We start from the raw sequence: 18,984 nt of genomic DNA on the forward strand, positions 1-18,984 counted from the left end.
AGAAAGAAAGAAAGAAAGAAAGAAAGAAAGAAAGAAAGGAAGGAAGGAAGGAAGGAAGGAAGGAAGGAAGGAAGCAGGGAGGGAAGGAGGAAGGAAGGGAAGAAAGAAAGAAAAGAAAGAGAGAAAGAAACTGCTCTGATAGAGTTGAAAAACTCACTTCAAGAATTTCAGAATACAATCACAAGTATTAACTACATAATGAACGAAGCTGAGTAAAGTATCTCAGAGCTAGAAGGCTAGCTCACTTAAATGACACAGACAAAATTTTTTGAAAAATAAAGGAGAATGAATAAAACCTTCAAGAAATATAGGGATTATTTAAAGAGGCCAGAGTCTATGACTCACTGTCATCCCTGAAAAGAGAATGAGAGAAAGCAAGCAACTTGAAAAACATAACTGAGAATATTGTATATTGAAGATTTGAAAATTTACCCAACCTCACTAGAGAGGCCAACATTCAAATTCGGTAAATGCAAATAACCCTTGCAAGATACTACACAAAAAGACCATCCTGAAGACATACAGTCATCAGATTTACCAAGGTCAAGATGAAAGAAAAAAAATATGAAAGGCAGCTAGAGAGAAAAGACAGGTCACCTACACAAGGAACCCCATCAAGCTAACAGTAGACCTGTCACTGGAAACCCTACAAGCAAGAAGAGATTTGGGACCTATGTTTAGCATTCTTAAAGAAAATAATTTCCAACCAAGAATTTCATATCCAGCCAAATTAAGCTTCATAAGTGAAGAAGAAAGAAGATTCTTCTCAGACAAGTAAATGCTAAAGAAGTTCATTACAACCAGACCTACCTTGCACAAGGATTTGAAGGAAGCTCTAACTATGGAAAGGAAAAATAGTTACCAGCCACTACAAAAACATGCTTCAGAATATAGACCAGTGACACTATAAAGCAACTACACAAACAAGTCTGCATAGTAACCAGCTAGCAACACGATGGGATCAAAACTGTAAATATCAATACTAATTGACATGCTTTGTCTGAGTCCCCACCCAAGTCTCACCTCGAATTGTAATAATCTTCATGTGTCAATGACAAGGCCAAATATAGATAATTGAATCATGGGAGGGGTATTCCCCACACTGCTCTTGGGGTAGTGAATAAGTCTCATGAGATCTGATGGTTTTATAAATGCAAACTCCCCTACCCATGCTCTCTTGCCTGTTACCATGTACGAGGTGCCTTTGCTTTTCTTTTTACTTACATCATGATTGTGAGGCCTCCCCAGCCATATGGAACTGTAAGTCCATTAAACCTCTTTCCTTTATAAATTACCCAGTCTTGGGTATGTCTTTATTAGCAGAATGAGAATAGACGAAAACAGTAAATTGGTACTGGGTAGTGGGACACTGCTGTAAAGATACCCAAAAATGCGGAAACACCTTTGGAACTGGGTAACAGGCAGAGGCCGGAACAGTCTGGAGGGCTCAAAAGAAGACAGAAAAATGTGGAAATGTTTAGAACTTCCTAGAGACTTGCTGAATGGCTTTGCCCAAAATGCTGATAGTGATATAGATAATAAAGTTCAGGCTGAGGTGGCCTGGATGGAGATGAGGAACTTGTTGAACTGGAGTAAAGATCACTATTGCCATGCAAAGGGAATGGTTGCATTTTGCCCCTGCCCTAGAGATCTGTGGAACTTTGAATGTGTGAGAGATAATTTAGGGTATCTGGCAGAAGGACAAAGGGTTTAAGAGGAAGCAGAGCATAAAGAATTGGAAAATGTGCACCCTGATGATGCAATAGAAAAAAATTTCTGGGGAGAAATGCAAGCCAGCTGCAGAAATTTGCATAAGTAACAAGGATCCAAATGTTCATCACCAAGGTAATAGGGAAAACGTCTCTGCTTTTCATGGCAGCCCCTGCCATCAGGCTTAGGAGGGAAAAAGGTTTTGTGGACTGGGCCCAGGGACTCCTGCTCTATGCAGCCTTGGGACAATTTGTCCTGTGTCCCAGCTGCTTCAGCTCAAGCCATGGCTAAAAGGGGCCAACTTGAAGCTCAGGTTTCAGTTCAAGCTCAAGCTTCAAAGGGTGCAACTTCCAAGTCTTAGCAGCTTACATGTGGCATTGGGCATGCAGGTGCACAGATATCAAAAATTGAGATTTGGGAACCTCCACCTAGATTTCAGAGGACATATGGAAATGCTTGTATGTCCAGGCTGAAGTTTGCTGCAGGGGCAGGACCCTAATGGAAAACCACTGCTAGGGCAGTGCAGAAGGGAACTGTGGATCCCCAGACAGAGTCCCCACTGGGGCACTGCCTAGTGGAACTGTGAGAAGAGGGCCATCGTCCTCCAAACCCCAGAATGGTAGATTCACTGACAGCTTGTACTGTGTACTTGGAAAAGCCAGAGACACTCAACACCAGCCTGTGAAAGCAGCCTGGAGGGGGCCTATACCCTGTAAAGCCACAGAGGCAGAGCTGCCCAAGACCATGGGAACCTAACTGTTGCATCAGGGTGACCTGAATGTGAGACATGGAGTCAAAGGAGATCATTCAGGAGCTTTAAGATATGACTGCTCCACTGGATTTTGGATTTGTATGGGGCCTGTAGTTACTTTGTTTAGGCCAATTTCTCCAATTTGAAATGGGTATGAAATGGGTATTTACCCAAGCCTGTTATTTCATTGTATCTAGGAAGTAACTAACCTGCTTTTGATTTTACAGGCTCATAGGCAGACTCAGATGAGGCTTTGGACTGTGGAGTTTTGAGTTAATGCTGAAATGAGTTAAGACTTCACGGAACTGTTGGAAAGGCATGATTGGTCTTGAAACGTGAGACCATGAGATTTGGGAGGTGCTGGGGCAGAATGATAGGTTTGGCTCTGTCCTTACCCTAATCTCACCTTGAATTGTAATAATCCCCATGAGTCAAGGGTAGGGACAGTGGAGATAATTGAATCACAGGGGAAGTTTCCCCCATGCCATGCTCCTGGTAATGAATAAGTCTCACAAGATCTGAAGGTTTTTTAAATGGGAGTTCCACTACACAAGTTCTCTTCCCTGTCGCCATGTAAGACATGCCTTTGCTTCACCTTTTGTGGACTGGGCCCACGCATCCCCAGCCATGTGGAACTGTTAGTCCATTAAATTTATTTCCTTTATAGATTACCCAGTCCCAGGTTTATCTTTACTGGCAGTGTAAGAACTGACTAATACACTAACCTTGAATAGAAATGAGCTAAATGTCCCAAATGAAAGTCACAGAGTGGCAAGTTGAATAAAGAAGCAAGACCCAACTGTATGCTGTCTTTAAGAGAATCATCTCACAAGCAATACACACATAGGCTCAAAGTAAAGGGATGGAGAAAAATCTACCAAGCAAATGATAAACAGAATAAAAGCAAGGGTTGCTATTCAAATTTCATTCAAAACAGACTTTAAATCAATAAAAATTTAAAAGGACAAAAAGGTATTATATAATGCTAAAGGCAAGAACTAATTATCCTAAATATGCATGCACCCAACACAGATGCACCCAGATTTATAAAGCAAGTTCTTAGAGACCTATGAAGAGACTTATATAACCAAAAAATCATACTGGGGGACTTCAACACACCACTGAGAGTATTATACTGATCACTGAGGTAGAAAACTAACAATTATTTTTAGTTTAATTCAGGGCCTGAACTCAACAACTGACCAAATAGACCTAATAGACATCTACAGAAACTAAAGAGAGAAAGTCAAATTATTCCAGCTTTCAGATGATGTAATTCTAGAACTAGAAACTCCCACAGGTTCTACTCAGAAGCTCCTTGAGCTAATAAATAAATACAGGAAAATTTCAGGACACAAAATTAATGTGCAAAAATTAGCAGCATTTCTATACACCAAGAACATCCAAGCTGAGAGTCAAATCAAGAATGCAATCCCATTCACAATTGCCACAAGAAGAATGAAACATATAGGAATACAGCTAATCGGAGAGGTAAGAAAGCTCTACAACAAGAATTACAAAACACTACTCAAAGAAATCAGAAATGACACAAAGAAACAGAAACACATTCCCTGTTCATGGACAGGAAGAAGCAATATTGTTAAAATGGTCATACTGCCCAAAGCAATTTATAGATTCAATGCTATTCCTATCAGACTACCAATGACACTATTTAAAGAATGAAAAAACATGATCTTAAAATTCACATAGAACCGAAAAAAGCTCAAATAGCCTAGGCAATTCTAAGCAAAAATAACAAAGCCTGAGGCAGGATGTTACAGGATTTCAAAGTATACTACAAGGCTACAGTGACCAAAATTGCATGGTATGGTACAGAAACAGACACATAGACCAATGGAACAGAATAAAGATCCCCGAAATAATGCTGAACCCCCATGATCATCAGGTCTTTGACAAAGTCAACAAAAACAAAAAATGGGGAAAGGATTGCCTATTCATTAGATAGTGCTAGGATAACTGGCTAACTATATGCAGAAGATCAAAACTAGACCCCTTACTTACACCATATACAAAAATCAACTCAAAATGGATTAAAGATCTAAATATAAATCTAAAACTATAAACATCCTGGATGATAACTTAGAAAACTGGACATAAGAACTGGCAAATATTTCATGCCAAATACATCAAAAGCAATTGCAACAAAGCAAAAATTGATAAATGGGACCTAATTAAACTAAAGTGCTTCAGTGCAGAAAAACAAAACAAACAACAACATCAACAACACAATCTATCAACAGACTAAACAGACAACCTACAGAATGGGAGAATGTATTTGCAAACTACATATCTGATAAAGATCTAAATTCAGAATCCATAAAGAACTTAAGTTGACAAGCATAAAAGAAACAATCCCATTAAAAAGCGGCCAAAGGCATGAAGAGACACTTTTCAAAAGAAGACATACGTGCAGCATACAAGCATATGAAAAAAAAAATGCTCAGCATCACTAATCATTAGAGAAATCCAAATCAAAGCCAAAAAGTGATATCATCTCACATGAATTAGGATAGTTATTATTAAAACGTCAAAAAATAACAGATGCTGGTGAGGTTACAGAGAAAAGAGAACGCTTATACCCTGCTGGTGGGAATGTAAATTAATTCAGCCTTTATAGAAATCAGTTCGGCAATTTCTGAAAGGACTCAAAGCAAAGTTAACATTTAACCCAAAAATCCCATTATTGTGTATATACCCAAAGGGATATAAATTATTCTATCAAAAAGACACAGGCACACATATGTTCACTGCAGCCTTATTTACAATAGCAAAGACATGTAATCAACCCAAACACCCATCAACAGTAGACTAGATAAAGAAAATGTAGTACATACATAGCATGGAATGCTGTGCATCCATAAAAATTAATGAGATCAGTTCCTTTAAGGATCATGCATGGAGCTGGAGGCCATTATCCTAAATGAACTAAACAGGAAAATAAAGCCAAATATTGCAGCTTGCCTATATAACAAACCTGCACATGTACACATGAACCAAAAAGTTAAAGAAAGAAATAATATTAAAATATATATAATGAAATTGCAATTTAATATGTAGTTTAAATATTAAACTATGTTTAAAAAATAAGTAGTTAGCAAATAAATAGTTAACAGAAAAAGAAATTTAAATAAATTATTTGGAATATAACAAACAGTAACAAAAGATGCAAAGTATGACACAGATTTAAAGAAAATAACAAAATCTAACACATACGTAACAGAAATCCAGAAAAGTATACTGTAAAAAAATGGAGAAGGATTACGAAGAGATAATGAAAAGTAAATTCCAGATGTTTTCAAAGTAAATACTCAGATCTAGACAGCACTGAAAAACTCAAGCATGGTACATTTAAAAATACTTTCTAAACAAATGATGCTGGAATGGTTATCCACATGTAAAAGCAAATGTATTTCTAGACATAGACCTTACATTGTTTACAGAAAAATAACACAGAAATTCAGAATGGATCATAAACGTTGCTGTTGCATGACTGTTTACGTCCACACAAAAGCGGTAAAATCCAAAATTCCAAAGTAATGGTAATAGGAGGTGAGGCCTTTGAGATATGATTAGGATGTAGGGCCAGAACCCTCATCAACGGAATTAGTGTCCCATAAAAGAGACTCCAGAGATATATCTGGCTCCTTCTGCCATGTGAGGTTACATTACAAAGTCAGCCATCTATGAACCAGGATGTTAGCTCTTACCAGATATCAATTCTCCTGGTGCCTTGATGAGAACTTCCCAGCCCTCAAAACTGTGAGAATTTCTTCTGTTTATAAGTCATTTAGTCTATGGCATTTTTGTTACAGAAGTTTGAATGAAATAATATAGATCAAATGTGAAGTGCAAAATAATGGGAGAAAAGAGAAAAAAGGAAGAAAGAACTGAAGGAAGGGAAAATATTGAGGTTATCATCAGAAGATTCACACTAAAGGAAAGTTTAACATACAATAGACAATGATTAATTTCATCACACATTAATTCTTGGCAAACATGTTATATTCAATACCAAGATCATTTACTACATTTAAAATGTAATTTGATGAGTCAAAAGTCAATTTAATCCATTTTCAGAGTAAAAAAATTCAGCATAATGTCTGACATATTTAAATATTGATTTTCATTTAATAAGTACTTGACTGAAGCATTTGTTTCCAATTTTAATTGCATAAAAGTGTTGAATTTAACATATGCATGTTAATAGTTGACACGTAACTTTACCGGGAAACTAAAGCCATGATATGAATACTATGCTAAATATAGTAAAAATGTGTTTTGTTTTGTTTTATTCCAATTATTAACCCTCTCCCTCTACAGTCCATGAATGGCAAGATAGTAATCACCCAAAGACTTCATTCATGTTTATTGGCTGTCAATCCCTTAGGATGCAAAACATATGATTAATTCCTTCATTGTTTTATTATTTTTGTTTATGTTATTGTTGTTTGGAAAGATTTAATACAATAACATACAACTTTTTTTATATCAAATACATTGCTTGGGGAAAGTGTTTCTAGTAAAACTAAACTTGGTACGCTGTTAGTTGAACAGCTATAACCATCTTTCCCTTATATAATAAACATATTTATAAAAATGATAGTGTTGATGCTGTACAAAATTGTATATATACACAGACACATGCACACTAAACTATGCATATATATTTTACAATGCAATATGACAAAACTATATATATATACATATATATAGAAATGCAGTCATTCATTGCTTAATAATGGGATACAATCTGATAAATGAGTCATTAGTCATTATTTTGTAGATGTGTGAATATCATTGAGTGTACTTACACAAACTTAGATGGTACAGCCTACTACACATGTATATGGTCAGGTCTATTGCTCCTAGGCTAAAAACCTGTGCCACATGTTACTATACTGAATACTGTAGGCAATTGAAACAAAATGGTATTTGTTTATCTAAAGCTAGCTAAACATATAATGGCACAGTAAAAATATGGTATTATACTTTTATGGGACAACCATTATATATATACAGTCCATCACTGGCATCATTATTCAGCACAGGCTGTGTATATACTCAACCCTCCGTATTCATGGATTCCACATATGTGGATTCAATAAACTGTCAGTCAAAATTTTGAGGGGAAAAACCCTGTGTCTGCACTGGACATATACAGACTATTTATTGTCATAACTCCCTAAATAATACAGTAAAATTATTTACATAACAGCATTTTATTAGGTACTGTAGGTCATCTAGACATTATTTAAAGCATATAGGAAGATGTGCATAAATTCTATGAAACTCTATGCCATTTTATATGAAGTACTTGAGTATTTACAAGTTTTGGTATTAACCTCCACAGATTGTGAGGGATGACTATATATTTTCACAGAAACATAAATATATATATAAATGTTTGTGGATACACACAAACATTTGGAAATATATTGCATGTTCGTGTGTGTGTGTGTGTGTGTGTGTGTGTGTGTGTATGGAAATATAAAGTAGTGGGTTCTTGAAACCTAAAGTTAAACAAGACATGCTCCATGGGGGAAAACATTGTAAAGAGAAGAGATATGTAAGACAATAATGGTATGGAATATTTCTAAAAATATGTCATGAGGACACTTGGGGTCCCAAAGACCCTTCCATGGGATCTGGGAATTCAAATCTGTTTTATATAATATAACACTTTATTTGCCATTTTCACTCTCATTTTCTCATGATAACCATGACGTTTTAAAAGGCTACATGTATTGTGAGTACATTGTTGCTCTGATGGCTAGCAAAATGTGTATTCTTGTGTTTAAAAATATTATTTTAATTTCTAATAGAGTAATGTCAATAGATATAATCCACATAAACAGAAGCTCTTTGGAGTCCTCAATAATTTTAAGAGAGAAAAAGGGACTTGAAAGCAAAAAAAAAATTCAGAATCACATTTTTAGGTAGGACATGAATTCTACTGAGAAGTGCAAAAGGTGTTTATGGAAATGAGGAGAAAATTTAGTAAGAAAATTATAGTTTGTTAAGGGAGCAAGATGAAGGACTGCTAAAATAGACTCAGGTTAGCCCTGAAAATTCAGTCTTGTTTACCCAATCTTATTATTTCCCAATGACATGAAACCTATAGAGAGTGGGCAGGTCTCAAAAATAGGAGAGATTTGTATATAATTTTGAGATGTCAACCAATAATATAGGTTCTAAGAATATATGATTAAACAGGAAACAGATTACTTTATACAGAGTTTTAGCTGAAATGAGTCCACCTAAGGGGCACATTTTTCTCCATACAAAGGGAGGTATTAACACCTTCCCAAGACCTGTTAAGGTGACAACTATGTAACTGTTTCATTAGGGCAATAGAGATTCCAATGTGGACACTTCATAATGCAATTGATAAACTATGAACTGCCATTTTACTGAGTCACATTTCTTTCTTTCACTGTAAATGACGTAACTGACATGCTATGAACTGCCATTTTATTGAGACACATTATTTTCTTTCACTGTAAGTGACATATCTCAGATATCCTAAAATATAATTTAAAACTCTTAGTAAAATCAAATTTTCTTAAATTCATATACTACTATTTAGTGATTAAACTTATTTTAATAGTTAAATTTTAAATATGTTTAGTATCTAGATATTTGAGGCTTTTATACATGATGTTTGCATTCAAGGATCATGAGAGATTCAGAAGGTTAAAATCAAGCTTTTATTTGCCTAAGAAACAAGGTATGTTTGCCTCGCTTTTGACAGTATTATAAAAGGCATCACTGATGAAAATCACTTATACATATAAAGCCACTTCAACAGATGTAAAGAACATTGTTATTACCAATAAAAATAAGTGACTCTTGTGATTTCTCATTCTCTCTCTCAAATAGATAGATTTCTCTTTCTCTCTCTCTCTCTCTCTCTCTCTCTCTCTGTGTGTGTGTGTGTGTGTGTGTGTGTGTGTGAATACTGTGCTTCAGTTTAGCTTAAGTGTTAATTTTGAGGTGTTGAAAATGCTGTGCACACTAAGGAAATTTTGAAGGATGGAGCATCGCCACTCTTCCATCCAATATTATTTAGTAAAATTATGCCTGACATGTTGTCCATTGTACTTATGATATTTACAATTTCTTAAGAAATTCTCTTCTCAAGAGGGAAATGATGCTAACAACAATGGCAACAAGACTTTTCTCCTTCATCTCTTCATTTTTCCTATCTATATTTTAAAAACTTCCTTTGCGATGAGTTTGTGTCCTTTGTAGGGACATGGATGCAGCTGGAAACCATCATTCTTAGCAAACTATCACAAGAACAGAAAACCAAACACCGCATGTTCTCACTCATAGGTGGGAACTGAACAATGAGATCACTTGGACTCGGGTAGGGGAACATCACACACTGGGGCCTATCATGGGGAGGGGGGAGGGAAAGGATTGCATTGGGAGTTATACCTGATGGAAATGACGAGTTGATGGGTGCCGACGAGTTAATGGGTGCAGCACACCAACATGGCACAAGTATACATATGTAACAAACCTGTACGTTATGCACATGTACCCTAGAAATTAAAGTATAATAATAATAATAATAAAAACTTCCTTTGCCAAAAACAATGCGTTAATAGTGTCACCATCTGAGGGTATTCTGTCAAAATATAGGATATACAATTCACAAGTGTTATTAATATTTTTGGGTATTTCTTATTGATATTTTTAAGAATGATTTGTAGTACTGTAGGTGATGTGCCATATATGAGACTATTTTCTCGACAATACTCTTTATATATACTTTGGATCAACTTTCATCTCATCAGAATTATTGTTAATATATTTGACATTCCAATGGTTACAATATTTTTTAGTATAGAAATAGTAAGTAGAATTGCTTAGAAAAGGGAATGATATGTATGTGTCCAAGAACCAAGTTACCTACCACCGAGAGCCTCTTGAAAACCTAAAAAAAGCAGCTTTGAGATTCTTGAGAGTTTAAACAAAGTGGTTTCAGGGGAGAGTCTACAACATTATGGCAACTGTGCACAAGAAACATCTTGGAACTCTTGATTTGAAAGTTTGAAAAAGCATTATTAACGAGTAATAGGATCTAATAAATGGCAAAATACATCTTCAATAGTGTTAATCTCACTCACCACAACAAAATCTATTCACTGAATATGACGGTGTTCCATGATAATGGAAAATAAATTCAAGAAGAAGGAAGTGAAAATGACATGCAAAATAATCACTAATATTTACAATATAGGAGATGTACATCAAAACTGGCTGCCATTTACAGTCACTATAAGAGAACTTAACTTAAAAAGTTTGACATAAAAGAGTAAATAGAAACAAGTGGTGTAAAATTTATTTTTCTATGTAAATGTCAATTATTTGTGAAGATCAATATGGTTTATTAGGATGTTTGTTTCTCTTATTCTCTGGTTACCAAATTAAACACTGAGATATTTTAGTATAAAATAGCAAAAGGTGATAAAGATAGATGTCTTTTATATAAACATTAAATATGATACTTTTGCTGTTCATTAAATAATGTTTTCTAGGTCTCACATTTTATGGCAGTTAATGAATATTTGATACTATTTAAGGTTTAAACCAAAAGCCAGATATCAAATAAAACTATAGTACTTGATTTGATTGTGAACTGGAAGAGGTCCCCCATTGGCAAAGGATAAAGCAAATTGTGTGTCAATAACAAATAAGAGCTAAAATAAATAGAACTAGATCAAATTCATAACTTCAAAATGACACTAAAAATGTATCTCATATTGATGACATTTGGAGGATACTAGAGAACCAAATTATTGATCATAAAACTAATCAATATCAGTAAAGAATAAAGTATCTTGCTGACGTAGTTTGGCTGTGTTCCCACCAAAATCTCATCTTGAACTGTAGCTCCCATAATTCCTCAGTGTTGTGAAAGGGACCCAATGGGAGATAATTGAATCATGGGAGTGGTTTCCCCCACAATGTGCTCATAATAGTGAATACATCTCATAAGATCTGATGGCTTTATAAGGAGTTTCCTTTTCAGCTTGTCTCTAATTCTCTCTTTTGCCTGCAGCCATGTAAGATGTGACTTTTGCCTTCTGCCTTGATTATGAGACGTCTCCAGCCATGTGGAACTGTGAATCCATTAAACTTTTTTTCTTTATAAATTACTCTGAGTCAGGTATGTATTTATCAGCAGCATGAAAACAGACTAATACACCTGCTTTTCCTTTATAAGATGTGCAAGAGACAGACTTACCACACATCTTTTACATGACAACAGAAAACTATTTCTTGAACACATACTCTTACTAGTTAATAAAACACATGGAAATCACCACTTTTAACATATAAAGATAGAGCTAACAAATATAATAAAATAATGTGGTAATTTGGAGTGTATAAATTATGCTCACAAAAACCTGAACCCAATTATAACTTTAACATCATAATAAGAGAGAGAACCCAGAATTTACGTGATCACCAATGCAAGTAACCAGCACCATAGAATAAATATTTCTGCAAACAAACAAATGAACAAGAACTCTGAATCAGATTAATACTTTCCTGATTTAGAGGAAATGTAGGGGAGAGAGGATGAGACTGGCAAAACTCAAAGTAAGGGGAACTGTACAGTATAAATCATCTTTTTTTGTTGTTGTTGTTGCTGGTTTGTTTCAATAAGTAAATTTCAAGAAATAAAAGAGGATGTATTTTAAATGGCAGGGAAGAGACAATTAAGAAAAATATGTGAACGTTTTAGTAAGCAAAATAACGGAAATCAGTAAATAATTGGGAGAACTGAGCACTGGTTAGTTTGGTTAATATTTGATGCTGTCAACAATTAACTTAATTTTTTAAATATTATGGTATTGTTATTTAAAGAGTTCATATCTTTTAGATATTTACAGAGGATATTATTTGATGTATTAAAATAATACAATTGTGTAGGTAAGCATAAAACAAGATTTTTCATGAACTAGTAATTATTCAAGTGTTGGGGGTGTGGAGCAGGAACGTTGCAATTTCTTAAACTATTCCATTTCAGTGCCTGTTACATAATTTTTCTTAATAAAAATTTCAAGAAAAAAAAAAACTAAAGAAAACAAAAATGGAAACTTGATGGCCATGGTTCCTGAGCTTTTTTATGGAACTAGTCTTAAATGTAAAGGAATGTAAACCTTGGCAATCCTTGGAGGGGGAAAGGATTGTAAACACCATGCAAACTGGAAAGTTTATTATCCATTTATTTTAATATAAATGCTGTCATTTTTATGTTCCTTTCATTTTTCATCCTTTAAAATAAACACAATGATATTTTATTTCTAATAATTGTCATTTATATTTTTGGCTTGTTTATCCTTCTAGCACACCACTTCAAGGCCTAGGAATAGGTATAGTCAGTGTGCCCATATGTAGCAGTTGAATTACCAGATGTTTGATTTTGTGAAATGCATTTGGTTTCCCCTTTCCCTGATGTTCATAACTAGGGTGCTCCATATATATATATAGGTTTCTTTTTTTTTTTTTGGACAGAGTTTCGCTCTTGTTGCCCAGGCTGGAGTGCAATGACGCGATCTCAGCTCATTGAAACCTCCGCCTCCCGGGTTCAAGTGGTTCTCCTGCCTCAGCCTCCCGAGTAGGTGGGATTACAAACATATGCCACCATGCCCGACTAATTTTATATTTTTAGTAGAGATGTGGTTTCTCCATGTTGGTCAGGCTGGTCTCAAACTCCTGACCTCAGGTCATCCGACCGCCTCGGCCTCCTAAAGTGCTGGCATTACAGGCGCGCGCCACTGTGCCTGGTCGGTTGCTCCATTTTTTTTTTTTTTTCTATCTGTATTGTATTTCATTGTTTTTATTTTTATAAAGAGTAATGATTCTTAAACTGAGACTCTGAATGTCTGGTTTTCCACAATATTTAAAAAGTCTGATATTCCAATATCATAAAAAATCTAGATTGTCATTTATTTTGTAGTAATTTTATTTTGGTATGAAGATATTTTTAAAACATGGCTCTATGGAGAAAATAATAACCTCCCTGGTGCTAAAAATGTAGAGGATTATTTATGTACAGTATGCTGAATGCTTTAAAACAGAACTATTATTAGATTACACTTCCTCATATGTAGTCCCTGTATTTTAATATTGTTAACATTTGTCTTGAATATTTTCATTAATAAAAACCTGTTATAACTGACTGAAATGAAGATAATTTATATTTAGTTCATCAAAATATTTAAGCAGTGGATTGCAATCTGCTGTGGGGTCTAAAACATAGTTGTACTTCTTCCTAAGTAACCACAGCCCCTTTTTGCTGTTTGCTCTGATTCCCAAGAATAAGGACAAAACCCAGAATTGCAGCTCTCTCAATTTTTTCTTCTTTTCAACTTACATATAAGTTAATCAATGACCTCCCATTAGATCTACCTCCAAGAGGTATGCTACTACTGTCTTACTAAAAGATGGAGATATGGAGAGCCTGAGAAGGGGGAGGAAGGGGAAGAAGTGCTGGAGATTAAGAGAGGAACTGTGTGAAACATATGTGAGAGCGCCAGAGAGGGAAAGAGCAAAAGTGACTTTAAAGCAAAAAGAAAATGCTTGTTAGTTAAATGTTTACTGATTAGAAGATTAGCAGGGAATGAAAAAATAAAAACACAAGAAAATTATATGATATTTAAAAATCTTTGAAAGACTTTCCTTTTCCTTGGTGATTCACACACTAACAGCTATCAGAGGTCAGCATGACGTAGGGATAATTGCTAGTAATTTGCTTGTGGTAATCAAGCAAGTTTAAAGAGATATTTCTAGATAAATCAATAGCAAAGCATTAGTGACAGGTTGGAAAGACCAAAGAGTTCAGAGTCACACAGAAAATGTGCAGTTTATTACTATAGTTGTCTGGCCCACTTACCAAAGGAAATTATAAACTATGATTTTTTTAATCTAAATCTAAAAACACAGTTAGAAGATGGGTCGTGCTGCAAAGATGACCTTTCTCTTGAGAAAGGGGGTAACTTGTAGTTCCTCATAATAGCTATAGTTTTAAATGTTATATGATTTAATATCATTTGAGAAGCTTGTTTAAAAAGCAGATTCCTTAGTCTTTAGACCCATGCAAATTTTCTGATTCAATGACATTGAGGTGGTGCCCATTTTTGTCAAACTGTGTACCACGACTTTAAAAATACTTCTCTTGAATGAGGTTTCTCGATCTCAGAACTATTGACATTTTGGCCCAGATAGTTCTTTGTTGTGGGGAACTGGTTTATGTATTGTAGGATATGATGGGTTTCAGCACATGCTATCCCAAAATATGGTACCTTGGTATTTGAAAAAAAACAATAGAAGTTGGAAGTTCTCTCTGACTTTCTCCCTTGCAGCAGGGCATAAAACAATTCTCTGGGCCAGGCACAGTGGCTCATACCTGTAATCCCAGAACTTTGGGAGGGTAACACAGGTGGATCACAAGGTCAAGGGATTGAGACCATCCTGGCCAACATGGTGAAACCCCCGCTCTACTAAAAATACAAAAATTACCTGGGCATGGTGGCACGCACTTGTAGTCCCAACTACTCAGGATGCTGAGGCAGGACAATTGCTTGAACCCAGGAGGCAGAGGTTGCAGCGAGCCAAGGTCGCGCCAGTGCACTCCAGCCTGGTAACAGAGCTAGACTCTGTCTTAAATAAATAAATAAAAATTATCTGATCTTCCTTTAAAGTAATTCATAAAACCTTTATTCCAGAGGGTCTATCCTATCCTATATGCAGAGGAAAGTAATGTCCTTATTTCTGAAGACACGGAGACACTAAAAAGAATTTGAATAAACAGGTATTGCTAAATTCCATCCTCCACCCTTTCACCCCCATCCCCATTTATTACTATTAGATCAGACCCGTTCGCTCTCCAAACAAACTTCTCTACAACTGTCCATGAAAAACACAGTTTTCCTTTTCTTTATTTCTGAAGGTTCCCATGTTACTTAAAACTTGTATTAAATAAGTACAATAATCTGTATGCTTTTCTCTTGTTAATCTGTTTTTTGTCATATGGGAGTCTCAGCCATGAATGTAGCAATTGGTGAGGAAATACCTCTTTTCTGTGATACAAATGTTTAGCAGCATCACTGGCCTCTACCCACTAGATGCCAATAGCAGCCCTGACTTCAACAGTTGTAACAGCTAAAAGTCTCTCCATGCAGTGTCAAATACCCACCAGTGCATAATTGTTTCCAGTTGAGGATCTCAAAAAGTATAAGGAGTTTTAAGGCAGAGTCTGTTATTTCAGAAAAACAAAATAAGAAATACAGAGTCTCAAGATGAAAAACAAAACTAAAATCTCCGATGATAAAATGAAAAATAAAACAGGCAGAAGAGTGGGTTGGGTTGGAGAAGAAAAGTATGGTTCTACTGGAGCCAGATGGTAAATATGAAACTTTTCACACAGAACATTATTTCCACAAGAAGAGTTGTCTGTAATGCCACAGAACAGCAATACTGAAAGGAATCATACCCAGGGTCAAGAATATAAAAATGCATCGCTGACCTCAAACTTCATCAGTATGCCTGCTGTGTTATCCCTTGTCTCTGCTTCCAAAGCCCCATAGATTAAACTAACTCCATTTATTCCTTCTTCCAATTTATAATTGTATGTGGGAAAGAATGATATGAAAAGAATCTGATATTAACTATGGTAACATACTAGAATGTGTGGTCTTTGGCAAGGGATTCATTTATAAAATTTGTATCAGGCTTTCTGATTCGGCAAAGTATACTTTGGATAGGGTAAAAAATATCAAAGGTAATTAATAGTTTCATATCAGTCTCCACATGTTGGTCTCTAATAATATATTAGAAAGCTCTGTTGTAGAACATGACCTTTTTAACATTTATCAATGAGTTTAGTAAAGATGTAGAAGGTGCATTTATCACATTTTCCATGGATGAAAAAATTAAGGGATAGTGGTGACAGAATAAAAATATCCTAAGTAGGTATAAGAATGAAAGGAAATAATTAACAAAGTATAAAGACAATTCACAGAATGGGAGAAAAATCTTTAAAAACTATCCATCTGACAAGGGCTATTTTAACCAGAATACATTAGGAGCTCAAACAATTCAACAGGAAAAAATGATCTAATTAAAAAATAGCAAAAGATCTCTAGACATTTATCAAAAGAAGAGATACAAATAGCCGAAAAGTATATGAAAAAAGTTCAACATTAATAATCGTTAGAGAAATGCAAATCATAATTACAATGAGATACCATCTCACCCCAGTTAAAATGATTTTATCCCAACAACAGGCAATAATGAATGCAGGACAGGATGTGGTGAAAGGGGAGCTCTCATACACTGTTGTTAGGAATGTAAGTTACTACAACCACAACAGTATAAATGTTCCTCAAAAAAAACACTAAAAATAAAATTACCATATGATCCAGCAATCCCACTTCTGGGTGTATATCTGAAAAAAAGGAAATCAACATGTTGGAGAGATATCTGCACTCCTATGCTTACTGTATGACTATTCCCAATGACCAAGATATGGAATCAACTGAATTGTCTATCAACAGATACATCAATAAATAGCAAGTAGTACATATACACAACAGAATACTATTCTTAAAATTCTTATTATTAAAATCATGGCCAGGCACAGTGGCTCACGCCTGTATCCCCGCACTTTGGGAGGCCAAGACAGGTGGATCACTTGAGGTCAGGAGTTCGAGACAAGCTTGGCCAACATGGTGAAATCCTGTCTCTACTAATAATACAAAAATTAACCGAGAGTAGTGGGGTGCATCCCTGCTACTTGGGAGGCTGAGGCAGGAGAACCGCTTGGACCCAGGAGGCAGATGTTGCAGTGAGCCAAGATCATACCACTGCATTCCAGTTCAGGTGACAGACACTGAGACTCCATCTCAAAAAATAAACAAACAAACAAGCAAACAAATGAACAAAAAATGCTTTGATTGGCAACTACGTGGATAGAACTGGAGGACATTATATTAAGTGATGTAAGTCAGGCACTGTAAAACAAATGTTGCATGTTCTTATTCATATATGGGAGCTAAAAAAATAAAAATAAAGAGAGAAAGACTCCTCTGGAGTAAAATTATTGTTACCAGAGGCTGGGAAGAGTAGCTGGTAGAGGGGGTAAAGATAGGTCGTCTAGTGGGTACAAAAATACAGTTAGATAGAATGAATAAGATCCGGTATTTGGTAGCACAATAGTGTAATTATAGTTAACAAGAATCTATTATGTATTTTAAAATACTGAAAGAGTGGAAGTGGAATTTTCTTAATGTGAAGGAATGGCAAATGCTTGAGGTTCTGAATATCTCAATTACCCTGATTTAATTATTACATACTGTATGCCTGTATTAAAACATCACATGTGTCCAATACATGCATATAACCATTATGTAACCACAGCAATTATGTAGCCATAACAATTAACAACAACAACAACAACAACAAATGATTCACTACAATGAAGACATTTGGAGTAACCTGCTGTCGGACCAAGGATCTAGTCATAAAGATGTAGGATAGTGAATTCTGATTCTGTACATGGAACATGTATAACAAGATGTAAGTGTTCGATTGAACTAAAGCAACGCATTTTAACAGCATAGTGGAAAACCAAAAATGCCAGTGTATTTTTTAGTTGCATTAATCATGTATAAATAAAGGATACAAAAGGTCTTTCTATGCTGCATTGGTCAGATCACATCAAGAGTTTTATAGTTTCAGGTCACATATGAAAAATAACATAGAGAAATTAGAACACACCCAGAACTCTATAAATAAAATGATAAACTGTTTTGAAGCCATCTTACAGAAGGACTGATTGACAGTCCAGACTGAAAAATAGCAAATTGGATCTTGCCAGCTTTTAGTTAAAAATTGGCCACTCATGTCTGATTTTAAATAAAAATTTATGAAAAACACTTGAGCACATGGAAAGGTGTATAAAGAGAAATCAGTATTAAGCCAAGTATAATCTAACTTTATTGTTTTCTTTAGTCCACTTTGGCTAAGGAGGGAGCTTTGTTCCACCAATGAAATCTTACCTGGAAACATTAAACAAAGAAAAAAAAATAGCTGTTTTTTGAAAGAGAAAGACAAAGAGACTGCCCTATCTTATCTACACAATTCTGTAGAGCATTATACAATAGTGACTCTTATTAATTGAATTGTATATTTTTTAATTTCCATTTAGTATTAAGAAGCTAATGTTTAAATAGAGAAAAGTATAGATTATATAAAATGTATATATGGACACTCAGACACACATACATATATACTACCAATATACTTTATGTAACATATACTATAAAATATAATCTGTATAACTGTATATATATAAAATACACATACTAATATACATATATATTAAATTTCATATATCTTATATATGGTATTTTTACATTTATTAGGGTCGCCATAAGAGCACATAACCTGGTTTACATGGAACAATGTTGGTTTATACCTGT

Source organism: Piliocolobus tephrosceles, chromosome 9, assembly GCF_002776525.5.
Source record: "Piliocolobus tephrosceles isolate RC106 chromosome 9, ASM277652v3, whole genome shotgun sequence".
Taxonomy (NCBI): Eukaryota; Metazoa; Chordata; class Mammalia; order Primates; family Cercopithecidae; genus Piliocolobus; species Piliocolobus tephrosceles.